We start from the raw sequence: 15,936 nt of genomic DNA, 5'->3' as shown, positions 1-15,936 counted from the left end.
CTTCATTGGTCCAGCCCAGCAGTGCTGGTTAGAGTTCACTCTGTGTACAATTCACAGGCCCTGTGAGCCCTAGGGCCAGAGCCCACCAGGAAGTCCTGATAGGGGCACTAGGCTATGCTGTCTGCAGAGCTTTGGGGCAGAGGTCATCCCCAAGTGGGGAGAGGAGTGGGTACAGGTGGGGCCTCTGCCAGACTGCCAGGTGGAAACAAGAGGACATCTGGGCAGTTCCTTCACAAAGAAAACCTTGGGTGGGATGTGCTGAATCATCACAGATGGTGCTGGAGGGAAAAGGAAAGGGCTAGAAGGGGTCAGGTGGTCAGCTGCTGCTCTGACTCATCTGAGAGCCCCCTCAGCTGTTCAGGCTGCAGGGTGGATTCTCAGTGCTGGGGTAGTGTCTTTCCTGACACACCCTGGCACATGGCAGGTACCAGTGTCTTAAGGACTGCCCATGGAGCAACCCAATGTGGCCATGGGTGGATCCAGCTCATACCCTGATCTGGTACCTGCTGGGCTCTGGGCTCTCTGAGTCATTCCTAACTTGACATGGCTACCCTGTCCCTGGGCAGCACCATTGGCTGACTGCTCCCCTCTGCTACCACCTGCCCTGGAATCTCTACATACCTTTCTGTCCCCAGAAGCTTATTAAGAGTTGGACTACAGATCTGGGAGGCTGAGGCAGGAGGATCACAAGTTTCAGGTCAGCCTTAGCAACATAGCCGTCAATATAAGCAACTTACAAGACCCTCTCTCTAATTAAAAAAAAATTAAAAGGGTTGGGGATGTAGCTCATTGGTAAAGTACCTCTGGGTTCAATCCTCATTACTAAAAAAAAAAGGGTACTGCCACAGGTACCCTCTTCATCAGAGAGAGATACCTGAAAGTCTTCTGCTGAAGAAGCCTAGGTAGACATCCTTGGTCTTCAGCAAGCACTGCCCAAGCTGGAAGGTAAGGTTAGATCTAAGGGTGCATAAGTGGGATGTGGTGCTGTTCTGAGGACCCTGCCACTGACACAAGGGTGAGGCAGAGTGCCCACGAACACACAGCGACAGGCAGTGGTCACACCATAGAGGGCCTGAGATCCTGCAGACCAAGTGCTGGCTGCCTGAGATCTCCTGATGCTTATCCATGTTTCTCCTGTGAACTGCCTTCTCTGTCCACCAGCTAGGGCTCGTGGGGAATTTTTGCTGTCTGGGGCCCCACAGGGCAGGATTCAGGCCTAGGAGAAGCAGATATGGAAGCTCAAAATAGAGAAAACTAGTCAGAGTTGCCTGGTAACAGCCTTGGCCTTCTCCTGGGTAGAAGGACACAAGAAAAAGCTAAAGGCCACCTGCTGAGAGCCTGACACTGATGGTGGCCCAGGTGCAGGCCGGTGTACCAGATGCCCCCCAATGTCTCATGTCCTTGCCCCAGTGTGGCCTGAGTCAACCTGCACACGGCATTTGGGGTGGAGCAGTGGTAAGTGTTCAGGAACAGAACACAGAACAGCAGCATACACTCAGGTGAGTGACAGGGAGCAGTGGTGCACACACAGGTGTGTACCCGGGGACAACACGTGGGTGTTCAATGCAGAGTGCCTGACGTGGAGCATGCTCCCTCACACAGCCCGAGGCTGCCCAGTTGTCTGGGGCTGTCCCTTCAGTGTTTCTTCATGCTATAATACTGTCACCTTGTGCTCAGTAGGTCACACCTCTGAACCAGCTGCATCAAGAAGAGGGCATGGGGGCTGGGGAGGGGGCTCAAGCGGTCATGCGCTCGCCTGGCATGCGCAGGGCACTGGGTTTGATCCTCAGCACCACATAAAAATAAAATGAAGATGTTGTGTCCACCGAAAACTGAAAAATAAATATTAAAAAAAGGAAGAGGGCATGGACACGTGAGGCCCCACCTGGAGGGCCAGCAGCCCCTTCATCAACACCGGTGTCTTTGTCATGTTGTTGGAGGTAGGAAGCTTGGGTGGACCAGATCACTGTCCTGGCTTCCTGATGTATAGACCGAGTCTGACTCCAGGCTCCCATTGCCACCCAGCCCCAGTCCTTGGGGGGCAGGTTGACAATGACATCCTTTGAGGTGCACTGGTGGCTTTGTGCATGGATGTCCGGTGAGGCCCTCTGGATGTGTAAGTTCCTATTCCTGACTAGGCAGGCTCCCCTGGGACCATCTCATCTCCTGCACTGTGTGAGGGCAGGTGGGGCAGCCCTGAGTGCTGTTCCCTGGGACCAGGACTCTGCTGCTGAATGGCCATGACCCCAGCTGTGGCCCCAGTTGGGAATGTGTTGAGGCCCTGTGCAGAGCCCAGATGCAGAGGCTCATGACCTGATGATAGCCACCTGGAAGGAATGGTGCACACATCTGCAGCCGTACTTCACCCGTCTGCATGAACGGTCAACACAGGGCCTTGGGAACCCAGGCAGGGCTCATCTATGGCTGCTCACTCCAGTGGTGTGTGGGCATTTGCAGGCCAGGTCCAGGGGCTGCCCAGTTCCCTAGAACCTAGCCTGTGATGGCAGGAGGGACGCAGGGCCCTGGGCACCATCTAGCCTTCTGAACAGTGCAGTTCCTACTCCCACCCCAGCCCCCACCTGCAGCACTGAGGCAGAGAGTAATAAAACATCCACCTCACCAGGAGACAGCTTTATCTTGTTGATCGGAAGTCTGCCAGCCCAATTTATGATGGAACATAAGATCTCCAAATCTGAATTTATGTGCCGGAGTATAAGGAGAGGTCAATGAGATTGAAAGTGGGCTCCTGAGAGGAGCTGGCAGGCTCACTCCCAGGTGCTGTAAGGAAACTTCACAGTCTTTGTCCCCAACTCCAGCCTGGCCCAACAGGGAAAGGACCGCCAAGGAGAGCCCTGCCTGAGAGGCATGCCGTTTGGTGTAAGTGGGAGAGAGAGGGACTCTGTCGGGCGGGGCCACAGCTGTGGCAGGAGTCTTGGAGAGGGCCAGCCTGGACCATCTGTGCTGAGGATGCAGATCTTGTGCCTGGTATCAGGCCTGGCCCTCAGCCGTGGGTGAGCCCCTGTTCAGAACAGTCACAGCAGAGCTCAGGCTCTGGCCCAGGGACCCACCGCCAAATGGAGTTGCCATGGGTGACCATGAACCCATGGCCCCCACCTAAGCCCTCTGGAGCCCTCTGTCCTCATCACCCCCTGGAGTCAGGGGTGGGGTAGGAGGAGGGTTGGCTCTGTCTTGGGTGGGCACCTGGCCAGCAGGAGGCTGGCTTTCTGTGCCCCAGGGCAGACCCTGACTTTAGGATTTATACAAATAAGTGAAATGAAAAGTGCTGGCAGCCCTGATCTGATTACATCCATTCATTCTCTGGTCGTTAATAATTTGTGCAATAAAGGGTTGCGGCTGCTCCAGTGTGGGGGTGGCTTCGGCTCAGCCTTCCCTTGGTGCCGGCTTCGGGAGCTGGAAACATGAATTATTAGTTTCTTATCGCTCGGACCACCATCGCTCATGCTGTCAGGACCTGGTGGGAGCTGGTAGAGGTCCCCCGCTTCCTCTGCTGGCCCTGAGCTGCTGCTTCTCTTGGAGACTCCCAGTGGGGCTCAGCACTACCCCACCCAGCCCTTCTGGGAGTGTGACCCCTGGAGCAGGAGGCTGCAACAGGCATGGGAGCTGCAGTGCTGTGCTCTGAGCCTCAGATCCTCTCTGTGAGTGAAGCCAGACCTCACATGCCAGCAAAGCACTGGCCCAGGGAGGGTGGGGTCCTTATCAGGGTGCTCTCCAAGGGGCACAGACTGCCTAGTCCCTGGCCAGAGAGGAGAGGAAGTCCCCTCTGGGAGCCACAGTGCCTTAGGCAGTCAGAGCTCCATCACCTGCAGAACAGCCAGGGGCTTGAGGAGACCCTGAGGAAAGGGATGGTGCTGGCTAGGGTCTGGGTGGGGGTACGGGGAGCCTTCTGTGGGCTTTGTGCCTGGTCTCCTGGGCTTTTTGTCTGCCCCTCCAAGTACAGCTGCTGAGGTGTGTGGGCTGGGGGCTGAACTCCAAGGCCACAGCCCAGATGGTGACCAGGTGGTTACTGTCACAGAAGCACGCACCCTCCTGCAAGGCTCCCAGCCAAGCTGGGGAGTGCAAGGCTAAGGCAAAGCTGGGGTGTGGGAGGAATGGGGACCTGGCACCCACCTCTGCCTCTTGCCTGCCAAGCCCCTCCAGGTGCCTCCTGGGCTGCAGCCCTACTTCATCTCTGTGAGGATGTGGAACCTAGAGGGTAGGCCTTGCGCCCACGGCTGTTTGCCCACCACTTCCTGGCTGTGTGGCCTTGGAGAGACTGTCAGTTCTTCCAACCTCAGTCTGTAAAATAGGAATGAGGATAAAAGGAGACAAAATTAGTATGTACTGAGTGTCTGGGGTGTGTGCAGGTGTAATAGGTGGAGTGGGGTGGCCCCTGCAGCCCTGCATGCTGGGCAGTCTCATCCTTCAGGCTTCAAAAAGTCTGACCACATTCCATCTGCTTTCTGTTTTCTTAACATCTGGACAGAGTTGTAGTGAATGTCCCAATGTACTTGTCTCCTCCCAGGTCATCTCTATCATTTCTGGGTCACCTTCAGTTGACTGGTTTCCTCTTTTCCTGCTGGGCTGTGTTTTTTGCTTCTTTGCACACCTGTGAGGGTGTTCTCTCTCTCTCTCTCTCTCTTCCCTTCCATCCCTCCCTCCATGTTTATTTTGTTTATTTATCTTTATGTGGTGCTGAGGATCAAACCCAGGGCCTCATACATGCTACACCTCATCTCTGAGCTAGCCCTCTTACAGTGCCTGGGCTGCACAACATAGCTGACCCCATGCCCTCTGCAACCTGCTGAACACACCCTCAGCCCCAACAGCTGCCAACCCACTTTTTTTTTGGTAGTACAGATGGACAGAATGACTTTATTTTATTTGTTTATTTTTGTGTGGTACAAAGGATGGAACCCAGTGCTCACACATGCTAGGCAAGCGCTCTGCTACTGAGCTATAGCCATGCCAATACAATTTTGCTATGGTGTTTTGGTTAGGTCTGGGGCTTCCTGAACATTGCCCAGGGAGAGATTGAAGGGGCTCTGTGGGCAGGGGCTGGGAGGCTGCAGCCCCTGCAGCAGCCAAGTCTGGCTACTTTCTACCTCTAGGGCATAGACTTTCTTCTACCTGCTGTGGCGGAACAGGAAGCCCCCACCCTGCACCTGGCACTGAAGGCCACTCATCAGGGCCTGAGACACAGAGCAGCCCTGGGGTCCCTCTTTCTAACCCTGTGCATCCTTGATGCCAGTTTTGAATGCCATTTCTGCCAGGAAGCTTCCTGGATCCTGCAGTCAGAAAGCATCCTGTTCCTGGAGCTTCTGAACACATCCAAACCGTGGTATTCTGACTCCCACAGAAATCCTGTCTTCCTCTAACTGGACGGGAGCCCCAGTGGATGGCACTCTGGCATTCTTGGCTCATGGTTCTTTAACTGAAACCAGAAGAGAAGAGCCAACCAAGGGCACGGTCCTTCTGGCTGGGCTGTGGGCAGGGCTGAGGTCTGAGGGATATCTGAAGGTCCGGAGGCTCCAGGCTTCCCACAGGCTGGGCTCTCAGAGGACTGCTCCTGCTGGGGTCTGCCCTTCCCCATTTTTCTGGTCCCTCTGCTCCTGTCCCCTGTGGCCTATCTGGCCACCTCCCTGCTACCACACCACACCCTCTACCTAAGATGGCTTCCTCCTGGCCCCAGCTCACACACACACAGAATCCCTTACCCCGGGAGCATTCCAGGCATGCACAGTCCACTGACTTGGCCCTGGCCAGGCTATGCATTAACACAAAGATAGCTGGCTGGGTTTCCCTCACCCAGGTCTGGAGCCCCTGAATGGGGAGCCCCCACCCCCACTCCATGTGGTCACCTCTAGACTGATTTCATTTATCACTGACTGAGGATGAGTAATTTTATTGTGAAGCACAGTTCAGGGTGATAGATGAGGGAGCAGGGCAGGTGGTCGCCTTGCTGTCTTCCTCTCCAGAGGGTGGTGGAAAAGAGAATCCTGCCTCTCCATAAGTGGAGACTGGCAGTTGGGGAGGAAAGAGCCCCGTCAGGGTGGCTGGCCACGCCAGATGGGAGTGAGGAGGCAGGGAAGGCAGACCAGGTCTCCCTGTCCAGATAGGGCAGGACCAGGACATGGCCATCCCCCACGTCCTGACTAGGGCTGAGGGCCCTACAGGTGGGAGTATGGAGGGGCAGATGTGTAACTCCAGCATCCAAACAGAAAAAGTGGGGATGCTTTCCTCTGAAAATTGCCACAGCAATCAGCTTCTCTTTGAATCCATGTGTTTCTGTTTGGTTTCCTTTTTTTTTTTTTTAATTTGCAGTACTGTGAACTGAACTCACTGAGCCACAACCCCAGCCCTTGTCATTTTTTAATTTTGAGACAGGATCTTGCTAAGTTGCCCAAGCTGGCCTTGAACTTGAGATCCTCTGTCCTCAACCCTGCTAATCCATTGTTTTTAACAATGCCCATCTCACCAGCTACTGCACACCCACACTTCAAAGTAACTTGGCGGCTGGGGCTGGAGCTGGGGCTCAGTGATAGAGCACTTACTTGCTTAGCAGGTAGGAGGCAGTAGGTTCCATTCTCAGCACCACATAAAAATAAACAAAATAAAAGGTATTGTGTCCATCTACAACTAAGAAAAATAAACAAAGTAACACTTACCATTGGTCACTTCCAGGTGTTTGGTGAAGGACCCTGCATTGCTGCCGGTGGGATTTGGGGTTCGGGCCTGCCCACCCACTCCAAGGTCCCTGGCCTGGGTGGGATGTGTGTGGCTGGGTGGGTGGAAGCTGGGAGGCGCAGGTGCCAGGGAGCAAGCTCACCCCGACTGCTTATGGTGGGCAAGGTTCTGGGGTCTGGGAGGGCTGAGCAGACCCAGGACTTCTCTCCACTTTGGTCAGCCAGCAGCCTCCCTCTGGCAGGCAGGTTAGCCCCCTGGCTGGACATGGGTCAGACAGTCCTGCAGGACTTCTCAATCTTGGCTGAGAAGCATGGATGGTGGGTGCCTCGATGTGTGACAGTCCCTGTCAGTCACAATGGTTGTGGGCCCAGAGAGAAGCTGGGGCGCCGACGGGAGGGGGCGCTGGCTGGTGGAGCTGTCTCCAGCCGCTGGCTACGTCCCCGGAGGCTGGCGGCTGCGGCGCCAGGCGCGTCCGGGAAGTCTGGGCAGCCCACCGCCACTGCCCCTGGCCTGCCCCTAGCCTGCCCCCGTGGGCTTAACCCTTAGTCTCTCTGGGCTAACCCTCATGCCCAGGCCTGGCTTAACCCTTAGGTCTCCACTGGTCTAACACTTCTGTCTCAGGGACTAGCTGACATCCGCTGTGCCTAAGTTGGCCCCAGTGGGCAGCCCAGGAGCAGCACCTACTGGAGCTTCAGGCCGGAGAAAGACGCTGGCCCAGGTCACTGAGGACACTGCCCCTCCCTCCTGCCCCCTTTTCCGAGGGTCTGCAGTCAGGCCTGCTGTCTTCCCCTTGTACCATAGGGACACAGTGAGGGCACACTGGATAATGACAATTTCTGCTAAAATTGTTAGTATGCTGGGCTCCCTACCCAGCTCTTTGTGCAAATCATGAAGCTTGTCAAGATGGCCTGCCAAGGAAACTGAGGCTCTGAGAGGCCAGGACTTGGCTCAGCCCTGGCAGGTGGTAGAGCTGGATCCTGGATCCTGCCTCCTGCACCAGGGCTAAAGGCATTCCCTCCCCTCTCTCCTGGCCCCTGCCCCTTCCTCTTCTCCCTCCCAAGCAGATGGTGCAGAAATTGAAATGGACTTGTGGGGAGGTGGGCCTCTGGATTCTCAAAGTCTCTGAGGAGGGTCTGCAGATGATGAATCCCTGGGAGTGGGAGTATCTTTGGATCTCAAGGAGGAAGAGTCAACAGTCATGAAACCCTGAGAAAATGGCCTGCAGCAGTTCCAATCAGGTGAGACTCAACCTCTCTTTGACTCTGGATGGGCTAAGGGGTAGACATTGTACCAACCCCTGTTGCCCACTGCAATGCCAGCTTGAGTTCTCACACAAGACTGGCATTTGAACCATAGATAGGAGCCTTAAAAATAAGTAAAGGTCGGCTGCTGTGGCACGTGCCTATGATCCCAGAGACTTGGTCCAGAGTTATTAGGATAATTAATTTGAGGCCACCCTTGGTTACTTAGCAAGACCCTGTCTCAAAAATAAAACAAAACAAAAACAAAAAACAAAATACACACACACACACACACACACACACACACACACACACACACATACAGAGAGAGAGAGAGAAGACTAAGGATGTTGATCAGTGGTAAAAAACCGGTATTAAATCCCCAGCACAAACAAACAAACAAACAACAAAAACTAGAACTTTAAGGGGTTAAGGTGTAGTTTAGTGGTAGAGCACTGCCCAGCATGCTCTACCATGAGGCCTGGGTTCAATACCCAGCACCAGGGAAAACAAAAGAAAATAAGACATAAGGAACAGAATTCATTGGTCAGCCAGAGAATGACAGGAAAGGCTTGGGCACACTACTGGAGACAAGGGAGAGAGAGAGGTGCTCCAAATTAGGGCTCCTAGGGTTTCCACAGCCTCAGCCTCTCTACTACACGTATTCAGTTCCCCAGGACTTGGCTGAGGTCTGGGTAGCAAGTGTGTGCAAGAGGATGTGGGCCTTCAGCCCCTCCAGTCAAGGATAGGTTGAGTCTCACCTGATCAGAACTGCTGCAGTCCAGTTTCTCTGGGTTTCTTTGTTGAGGCTTGGGAGGTCTCAGCACAGCTGTGGCCCACAGGTTGGACAGGGATACCTGGGACCCAGAGTCCTGTAGCACCTGCAGGGCAGTCCCAAACCATCTTCCTGGCTCCTGTGCATTTTAGGTGGGTGGTGGCTGGCTAAATTTCTCAGCATCTCCCCAAATGTCCCCCTCACTTGTGACCTTGGATTCAATACCCAGTCTCATCCTAGGTGGAGACAGCTGGATTTGCTGAACTATGGGAACTCTCTCCATTTTTCTGAGCAGGAAAGAAAAGAGGGTGGGAAACTGGTTTCTGAGAGCCAGGTCACATGCCAAGAGGACCTCTGGCTGCATACAGTCACCTCTTGCAGTAGGAGGACAGTAGATTGAGCACATGTGGAGGGGCTGGGGTCCAAGAGACTGACCATGAGGGACAACTCTGCACCCAGCCAAGGTCTGCATCTTATGCCACTATCAAAGCCTACTGGTGGGTGAGGATAATTCCATGGGTTATGCTGCACTGCTGCCTGCGGTACATTTTTAAAACTGGCAAGAGTGGGTTGGCCTTGACTCAGAGGATAGTGCTGGATCTGCTCCTGAAGGCGGTGGAGCCCACTGCCCATGCAGGGTGAAATACCTGCAAACTTCTCTTCCTAGACAACTGACTGATGGCTGAGTGCGGGGCACATATGGCCTGCATGGCTTATTTTTTTATTTTATTGAGATAGTATTCACATTACAGGGGCTGGGGTTGTGGCTCAGCCATAGAGTGCCTGCTTAGCGTATGTAGGGCCCTGGGTTTGATCCTCAGCACCACAAAAAATAAATAAACAAAATAAACATATTGTGGTCAACTACAACTAAAAAAATATTTAAAAATTCACACAATATAAATTTAAGCTCAAAGTGAAAAATTCAGTGGTACTTTTTGCATTCACAGTGTTGTACAACTTGAAATTTCACCTAACTCTTGACACATTTCGTAGCACCAAGCAGTCACCCCTGTTCTTCCTTCCCTCGAGCTGGGTAACCACAACTCTATTTTCTGTTTCTATGGATTTGTCTTTTCTGGACTCTTTTCTAGATGGAGTTCTGCACTAGGTGTCTGTTTTTGCTGATCATACTGTTTTCAGAGTTCATCCATGTTGAAGCATGTGTCAAACTTTATTCCCTTTGGGGCTGAATAGCATTCACCCTGTGGATGGACCACAGTTGTATCATTCACCCATTGACGGCCCTGGGGCGCTCCCACTGTATGGCCATTGTGGGCAATGAGGTTGTCGACATTAAGTTTTGTTGAGCACTAGTTGCAGTCCTTTCTGGCAGGTGCCGGAGACTGGAATTGTGTGTCCTGTGTGATTCTGTGCTTAACTTTTGTGAGAAGTTGCCCTTCCACATTTCATAACCTCACCAGTCATACAAGAGGGTTCTAACTTCTCCACATCCTCATCAACACCTGTTATTTTACTTTTTGAAATTTAGCATTCTAGCAGATTTGGAGTGGTACCTGGAGTGCTGGTTTTGTGTTTATTTTTCCCATCATTCAGGGGCTTCAGAAGGTGGAGTTTACCAGTGGGGTGGAAAATGAAAGTGTCCTGCCAGGAATGGGGTGAGATGGGGGTAACAGGCCTATGGAGATCACACAATGTGCTGAGGAGGCCAGGTGCTTGCTGTTGACAGGAGCTCTCACTGCTGGACCAGCATGAGAGACAGCCCTTCTTCCTCTATCCCATAGTCCCTGCAAAGCTGGGTCAGTCCCTAGATGTGTGCACATGCTCAGATCTGCAAACCTGCACCCTAGGGTCACATAGTCAATGCAGTGTCTCCCAGAGTGTGGGGAGGGACTCAGGGCAGGAGTCCTGACCAAACAGCTATGGACAGATCCTTCCTGGAACATGAGTCTGCAATTAGTGTCCAGAAAAAAAAGCCCACATTTTGGGAGCCTTGCTATTGTTAAGGCATTTGTCTTTTCTGTGAAGCTTACTGATTCCTCACCCTTACTTTCTACACATACTCTGGGAATTCCTACACCCACTTGGGCAATGCTACAGGAATTCAGGCAGGTGCAACAGGGCTGGGAGGAGGATTTTTGCCCCCTGGGAGCTGTGTGGGAAGCTGGGCAGGTGTCAGCTTTGGACAGAGTCATGGGCTTGGTCACCTTGTGTAAGAGCTTGTGCATCTAGGGAGGCCATGATGGTAGGGGATCCTCTGGTGCAGGTGGCACTGGGGGCCAGCACCTAAACCTCAGGCTCTTTCTTGGATTTCTCTTGGAAGTGAGCAGAAGGAAGGACACAATGTGGGGACATTTCCGGTACTAGATGTTGATGGGAGAGTGTCAGGTGAACCTCATTGATGGTGTGTGGGAAGGGACCCCACGCTCAGATGCTCAGCCCCCGACTCTGGAGGACCACAGAGAGAAGATGTGTTCGGCTAGAGGCTGTGCTGGTTCCGACTGCCAGGCCCTCCTCTCTGCCACTGTGATCACTTCCCCATGGGACTCCAGAGCCCAGGCACAGGCAGAGAGGGCTCCAAAGGTGGGAGGGCTTGTTTCCTACCACCAGACCCTGAGACTGGAGGCCAGCATCCTGCTCAGCTGTATTCCCTGCTCTCTGAGCCTCCGCCTGCTTTGTCGATCCAGGTTTTTTCATTTTCATGGCTGGGTTCTGTCTGGTGACATGAAAGTGAGAGGAATACAGGCTGCAGTGGTCTAGCAGGAAGCCCATCTATCTCCCTAAGGGAGCCCTCACTTCCCAGATCCTGGGTCTAGCTGCTGCAAGCTGTACAGAAGGGTCAGTGTGCCCTCTGGTGGCCAGTTCTGTTCTTGCAGGCTGAGGGAAAGAAGCAGAGAACCCCTCCTTAGGCCTGACCTCTGACTCTGTTCAGCTTAGCCCCCAGCTCAGTGTCCAACCTTGTCTTTGACATGGTAAAAACATTCTGGCTTTACTTTCATCCTCAGGGAAGCCACTTACCATGTGCTGAGGCAGCCCCAGAAGAGGCTGGTCTGTCCACAGGGGCCCAGGTCTGTCCACAGCCCAGAAGGGAGCTTGGAAGTGGAGTTCCCAGCCTAGCCTTCAAAAGAGACTGCAGCCCCGGCCACAGAGACCTGGGGCCTGGGTAGCTGCCAAACCACACCTCAGATTCTGATCCAAAACAGGAGTAAGATAATCAATGCTTATTGTTTTATGTTTGGGGCATGGGGCCAGAAACATGCCACCCTGAAGCATGTCTTTGGCATATTTCAAGGTGAAATACCGAGAAGCTGCTGAAAAGATGCCCTTTGTAACTGAGATTTACATCCATCCATACTAGGAAAAATGGCAGATGCAGATAGGACTTCCTGTTTGACACTCATTCCCTTTCTGCCTGGAAGAGTTTCTTCTGCAGAAAGAAGATGGGGTTCTGACACCTGCCCAGTCCGAGGTGGTCACAAGTGCCTGTGCTGTGGAAGTTATCAGACCATAGGACAACCCTGGCTCCCTCTGCACCTCTCCCAAGCTTCTGCAGCCAGCACCACTGCCTGGGCCCTAGGAACCCAAAGCCCCCATGCACCATCCTGCCCCTCCCTGGGCCTCTTAGAGGAGTGTGTGCCTCCTGTGTTTAGGCATATAGTGCCTAAATTACCACGTAAGTTCCCTATTAATCTGTCTGTTGCTCCATTTCCTTCGTAGCTTAAAATGATCAAAACTTGAGAGGGAAAAGAATAAGTCAAGAACTTCCCTGCAGGGCTACTGGGTTGCATGGTAACAGGTGACTCACCCAGGAGAATGGATGCTCCTGATGATGAGGGCAGTGCAAAGACTTGTTTGAGACCACAAGGCTGCTTGGTGTGTGTAATCATGAGAGGCAGCGTGTGAGACGGTGGCTGCTCATGAACTCCTGACACTTTGCCACACAGGCACCTTCCTGGGCCAAGGAGCATGTGCTCTAGAGGGAAACAGACCATGAACAAAAACCACAATGCACAGGAAGATTCAGATCATTGTTCAGGGAAGGAAATACCAAGGAGATGTGTGCAGGGCCTGGGAAGTGAGGTCGGATGGTCAGGCAAGTCCTTGGAAGGAGTGACATTTGAATGAAAGGGGTTGGGGAGATAAGAAGGATATAGAATGAAACAGACTTTATTATTACTGTGTGAATCTATATGACTGCATGACATATGCATATGACTGCATGACATATGACTACCACACCTTGTGGATGAGGAGACAGACGTTCCAAAAACTAAGGCAGCTTGTCTGAGTCCCACAGCTACACAGATGGTGAGTACCTAGGTCCACTGGTCCAAGGTCAACCCAAGGTGACTACATCTTCCCCCATGCCTGACTGTAAGGGAAAAGCCAGCTTAGGTGCCATAGGTATTAAAGGCCACATGGATAGTGGGTACCCAACTGCCTGGCCTTAGGTCACTCTCCCTCCTAGGCAGGCTGTGCCTATACAATGCCAAGAGAAAATGCTGAGCATGTGAACACTCTTGTGGGTCTGTGGAGTTGGAGCACCTGGATTACTCTGTCTACTCTGTCTCAGTGGGTCCACAAAGCAAAGCAAACCAGGTATTTGTATGCCCAATTTCCAGATGAGAGAACTGAGGCTCCAACAATGAATGGATGAACAATCATGGTCACAGTTAGTTGCTGGGCGACCCATCCCCTGGCTCTTTCCACAGATCCTCATCCCTGTGGCCCATGTCATTGAATCATTAATCCAATCACACATTCATTCGACAATCCCTTAGTGAACATAGCTGTGGTATGGGCCAACTGCTGAGTGGAGGAACATGAGGACCACCTACCCTGGAGGAATTCACAAACTGGTGGGGGAAAATTTGGAATTTATACTACTGCTCCCCGCCTCAAGTTCCTGGAGGTCAGCACCACCCATGCAGACCAATAATGTCAGATGCAGCACAGGAATCTCCCCCTAAGCTTGGGATAAATTTAACCAACAGAAGCATCCATGTGATGCTTCAGCTGCCTGTGCTTGGCCACTTTGGCCAAGTCACAGTATTTCATTGACCCTCAGTGCCTCTGAGACCTGAGGGCTATGGTTGCCCATCTCACGGTGATTCTGAGAGACATACACAGTCTGCCCAGACTCCACATAGGCCAAAGGCAGCAGGCCCAGACCTAAACTCACCCATCCGCTCCCATCTCTATACCCAGCTCAGACCTATATTGACCCTAGGGAGCAACAGCCTCACCACACAGCAGGTCTAAGCTGGGTAAGCCCCTCAATGTACAAGGAAGAATGTCAGGGTCCAGTAGCTGATGGGTCCTGGGATGAGACAAGGTTCTCAGAGTCAGAAGGGGGAGAGAGACTGGCTTTCTCTATAGCAAAAGTCATACCCCAGAATAGCACAGGTGGGTGTGGGGGATACTTAGGGAGGGGACTCTGGGGCTCTAGAGGAGGGAGAGTGAAGTGGCTGTCAGGTCTGGGGGAGGGGAATCAAGTGGCTATTTGGGGCTCTGGTGGAAGGGAGAAGCAGAGCCAGTAGCTCTTCCTGAGTTGAGCAGGTTGACTCTCCCATCTGGTCCATGCCCCCAACTGCAAGACCTACAAAGGCACCAGGAGAGTATCCTCCACCCGGTCTGGACAGGAGACACCAATATTCTTCATCCCATAGTACTCTGACTCCCAGCTTGTACTTTCCATCTCACAGGTCCAAAACAAAGTTTTCAAGCCAACTAGAAACTTGAGCTTCTAGGAGTATAGGTGACATAGTCACTGTCCACTGAAGTGCCCACTGACATTTAATGTTTGTGAACTTTATCCTTTCTTCCTGACACATCAGCTTCTTCAACAGGGTCTCTGTCATTCCTGGGCCATTTTCATTGTCTCCAACCTCATCTCCAGGGAATTTTCCTACTGTTGTCTGAATCCTTGAGAATCTCACAGAATGCCCAATCTTCATCCCCTCTTCAGGATGGGTTTCTATGGTTCTGAAGAGACCACATGTCATGACCTTGAATCAAAGCTCCCTCTGAGGCTCCTCAATGAGATATGCATGAAGAACAGTTCTAAATCAACCTGGATCCCTCACACACATGAGATTGGATGACTCTCAAGGTAGCATTGACACGGTCTAGGAAGGTTCCTTCTTTCTCAAAAACATTTTGTTGTGCAAAGTCCTCAAGAGTCAAGAGATTGTTTAAAAGCACCTTGAATGAGAACTCCCTCCATCTGGGGTGACCTGAGGAAAATGCTCACTTATTTGGCCTTCTTGAAGAATTGTAGAGAGGCCATGGGAACATAAACACAGAGACATGGAAGAGAGTGCTAGGGTCACGGTCAGTCTTTCTGAATAACTGCCTAGTTACCTGGAATCTCAAACCAATCTGTTAGGTCAATAATTACACAGAATTACTCTAGACCACAGGGGCTCTATGCAGAAGGTATCTAGGCCTATTTCCTGGGGTTCCAGACATTCCTAATTTGTACCTGTTTTCCTCACATGATTATTACTTATTACTACTCTCTTCTCCACTCCCAGTAAAGTCCCAGTACAGATGATGAATTTTGATCACTCAATCTCAAATAACTGTCAAACAACTCAGTGATGATTATGATTAGAAGGAAGAATGAGATAAAGACAAGGACAATGATCATGACTGAATGATTTTCCTTAACTCATCACATCAGCTGTCTTTATCTACAGGCTGAATCTCTCCATTACACAATATTGTTTTCTCATTTTCTGAGGGCCAGGCCTGACGCTGAAGGCTAATAAACCCTACATGTCACTGACCTTGTAGATGAGCAAGATGGTATAAAAGATTTCATTCAGCGTTCAGGAGGGGGAGTCCCTGGGAGTTCCCTGAGCCACTTCTGCTTCTCTCCTGTTAGGGTGCATGTCTAACTCCTGCCTCTGGCCTTGGACTCCTCACATCCTGGGGACTGGTGCCAGGTTCCATCCTAGGAGTCTGGGCTGCAGCTGCTTCTTCCACAGCACCCCCATATGTGCATGACTCTCTGACTAATCAGGACCCAGAAGCTGTGGTTTCCCCTAGGGGCTTTCCCAGGTCTCAGGGAGAAAAAAGGGACTGTCCCTAAACATAGTATCGCCAGCTATACCAATGCCCAGCCTCAGCTCCTCTCCCCCGCCCACCAGCTCCTGCACCTGCAGCAGATGTCTCACCACAGACCACATCCTCACAAGATGACCACACTCAGAAATTTGGAAATTCAGATTTGGCGGGATCCTGGAGATCCTCACGGGGCTGGGCAGGGGA

At 52.2% G+C, this 15,936-nt stretch overlaps 1 long non-coding RNA gene across 1 annotated transcript; it reads right to left on the bottom strand.

Moving 5' to 3' along the window:
• Positions 1-3,290: 3,290 nt before the first annotated feature.
• On the bottom strand, positions 3,291-6,655 carry LOC144369813 (uncharacterized). Its single transcript, XR_013429599.1, has 3 exons — positions 6,552-6,655; positions 4,129-4,296; positions 3,291-3,411 (listed from the first exon to the last, which is right to left on the bottom strand). It is a non-coding gene; the product is annotated as an uncharacterized LOC144369813 (long non-coding RNA).
• Positions 6,656-15,936: the final 9,281 nt, after the last annotated feature.

Source organism: Ictidomys tridecemlineatus, chromosome 2, assembly GCF_052094955.1.
Source record: "Ictidomys tridecemlineatus isolate mIctTri1 chromosome 2, mIctTri1.hap1, whole genome shotgun sequence".
In the NCBI taxonomy this organism is placed as follows: Eukaryota; Metazoa; Chordata; class Mammalia; order Rodentia; family Sciuridae; genus Ictidomys; species Ictidomys tridecemlineatus.
Note: the sequence above shows the minus strand (reverse complement) of the source record. Positions and strands in the feature narration are given on the sequence as shown.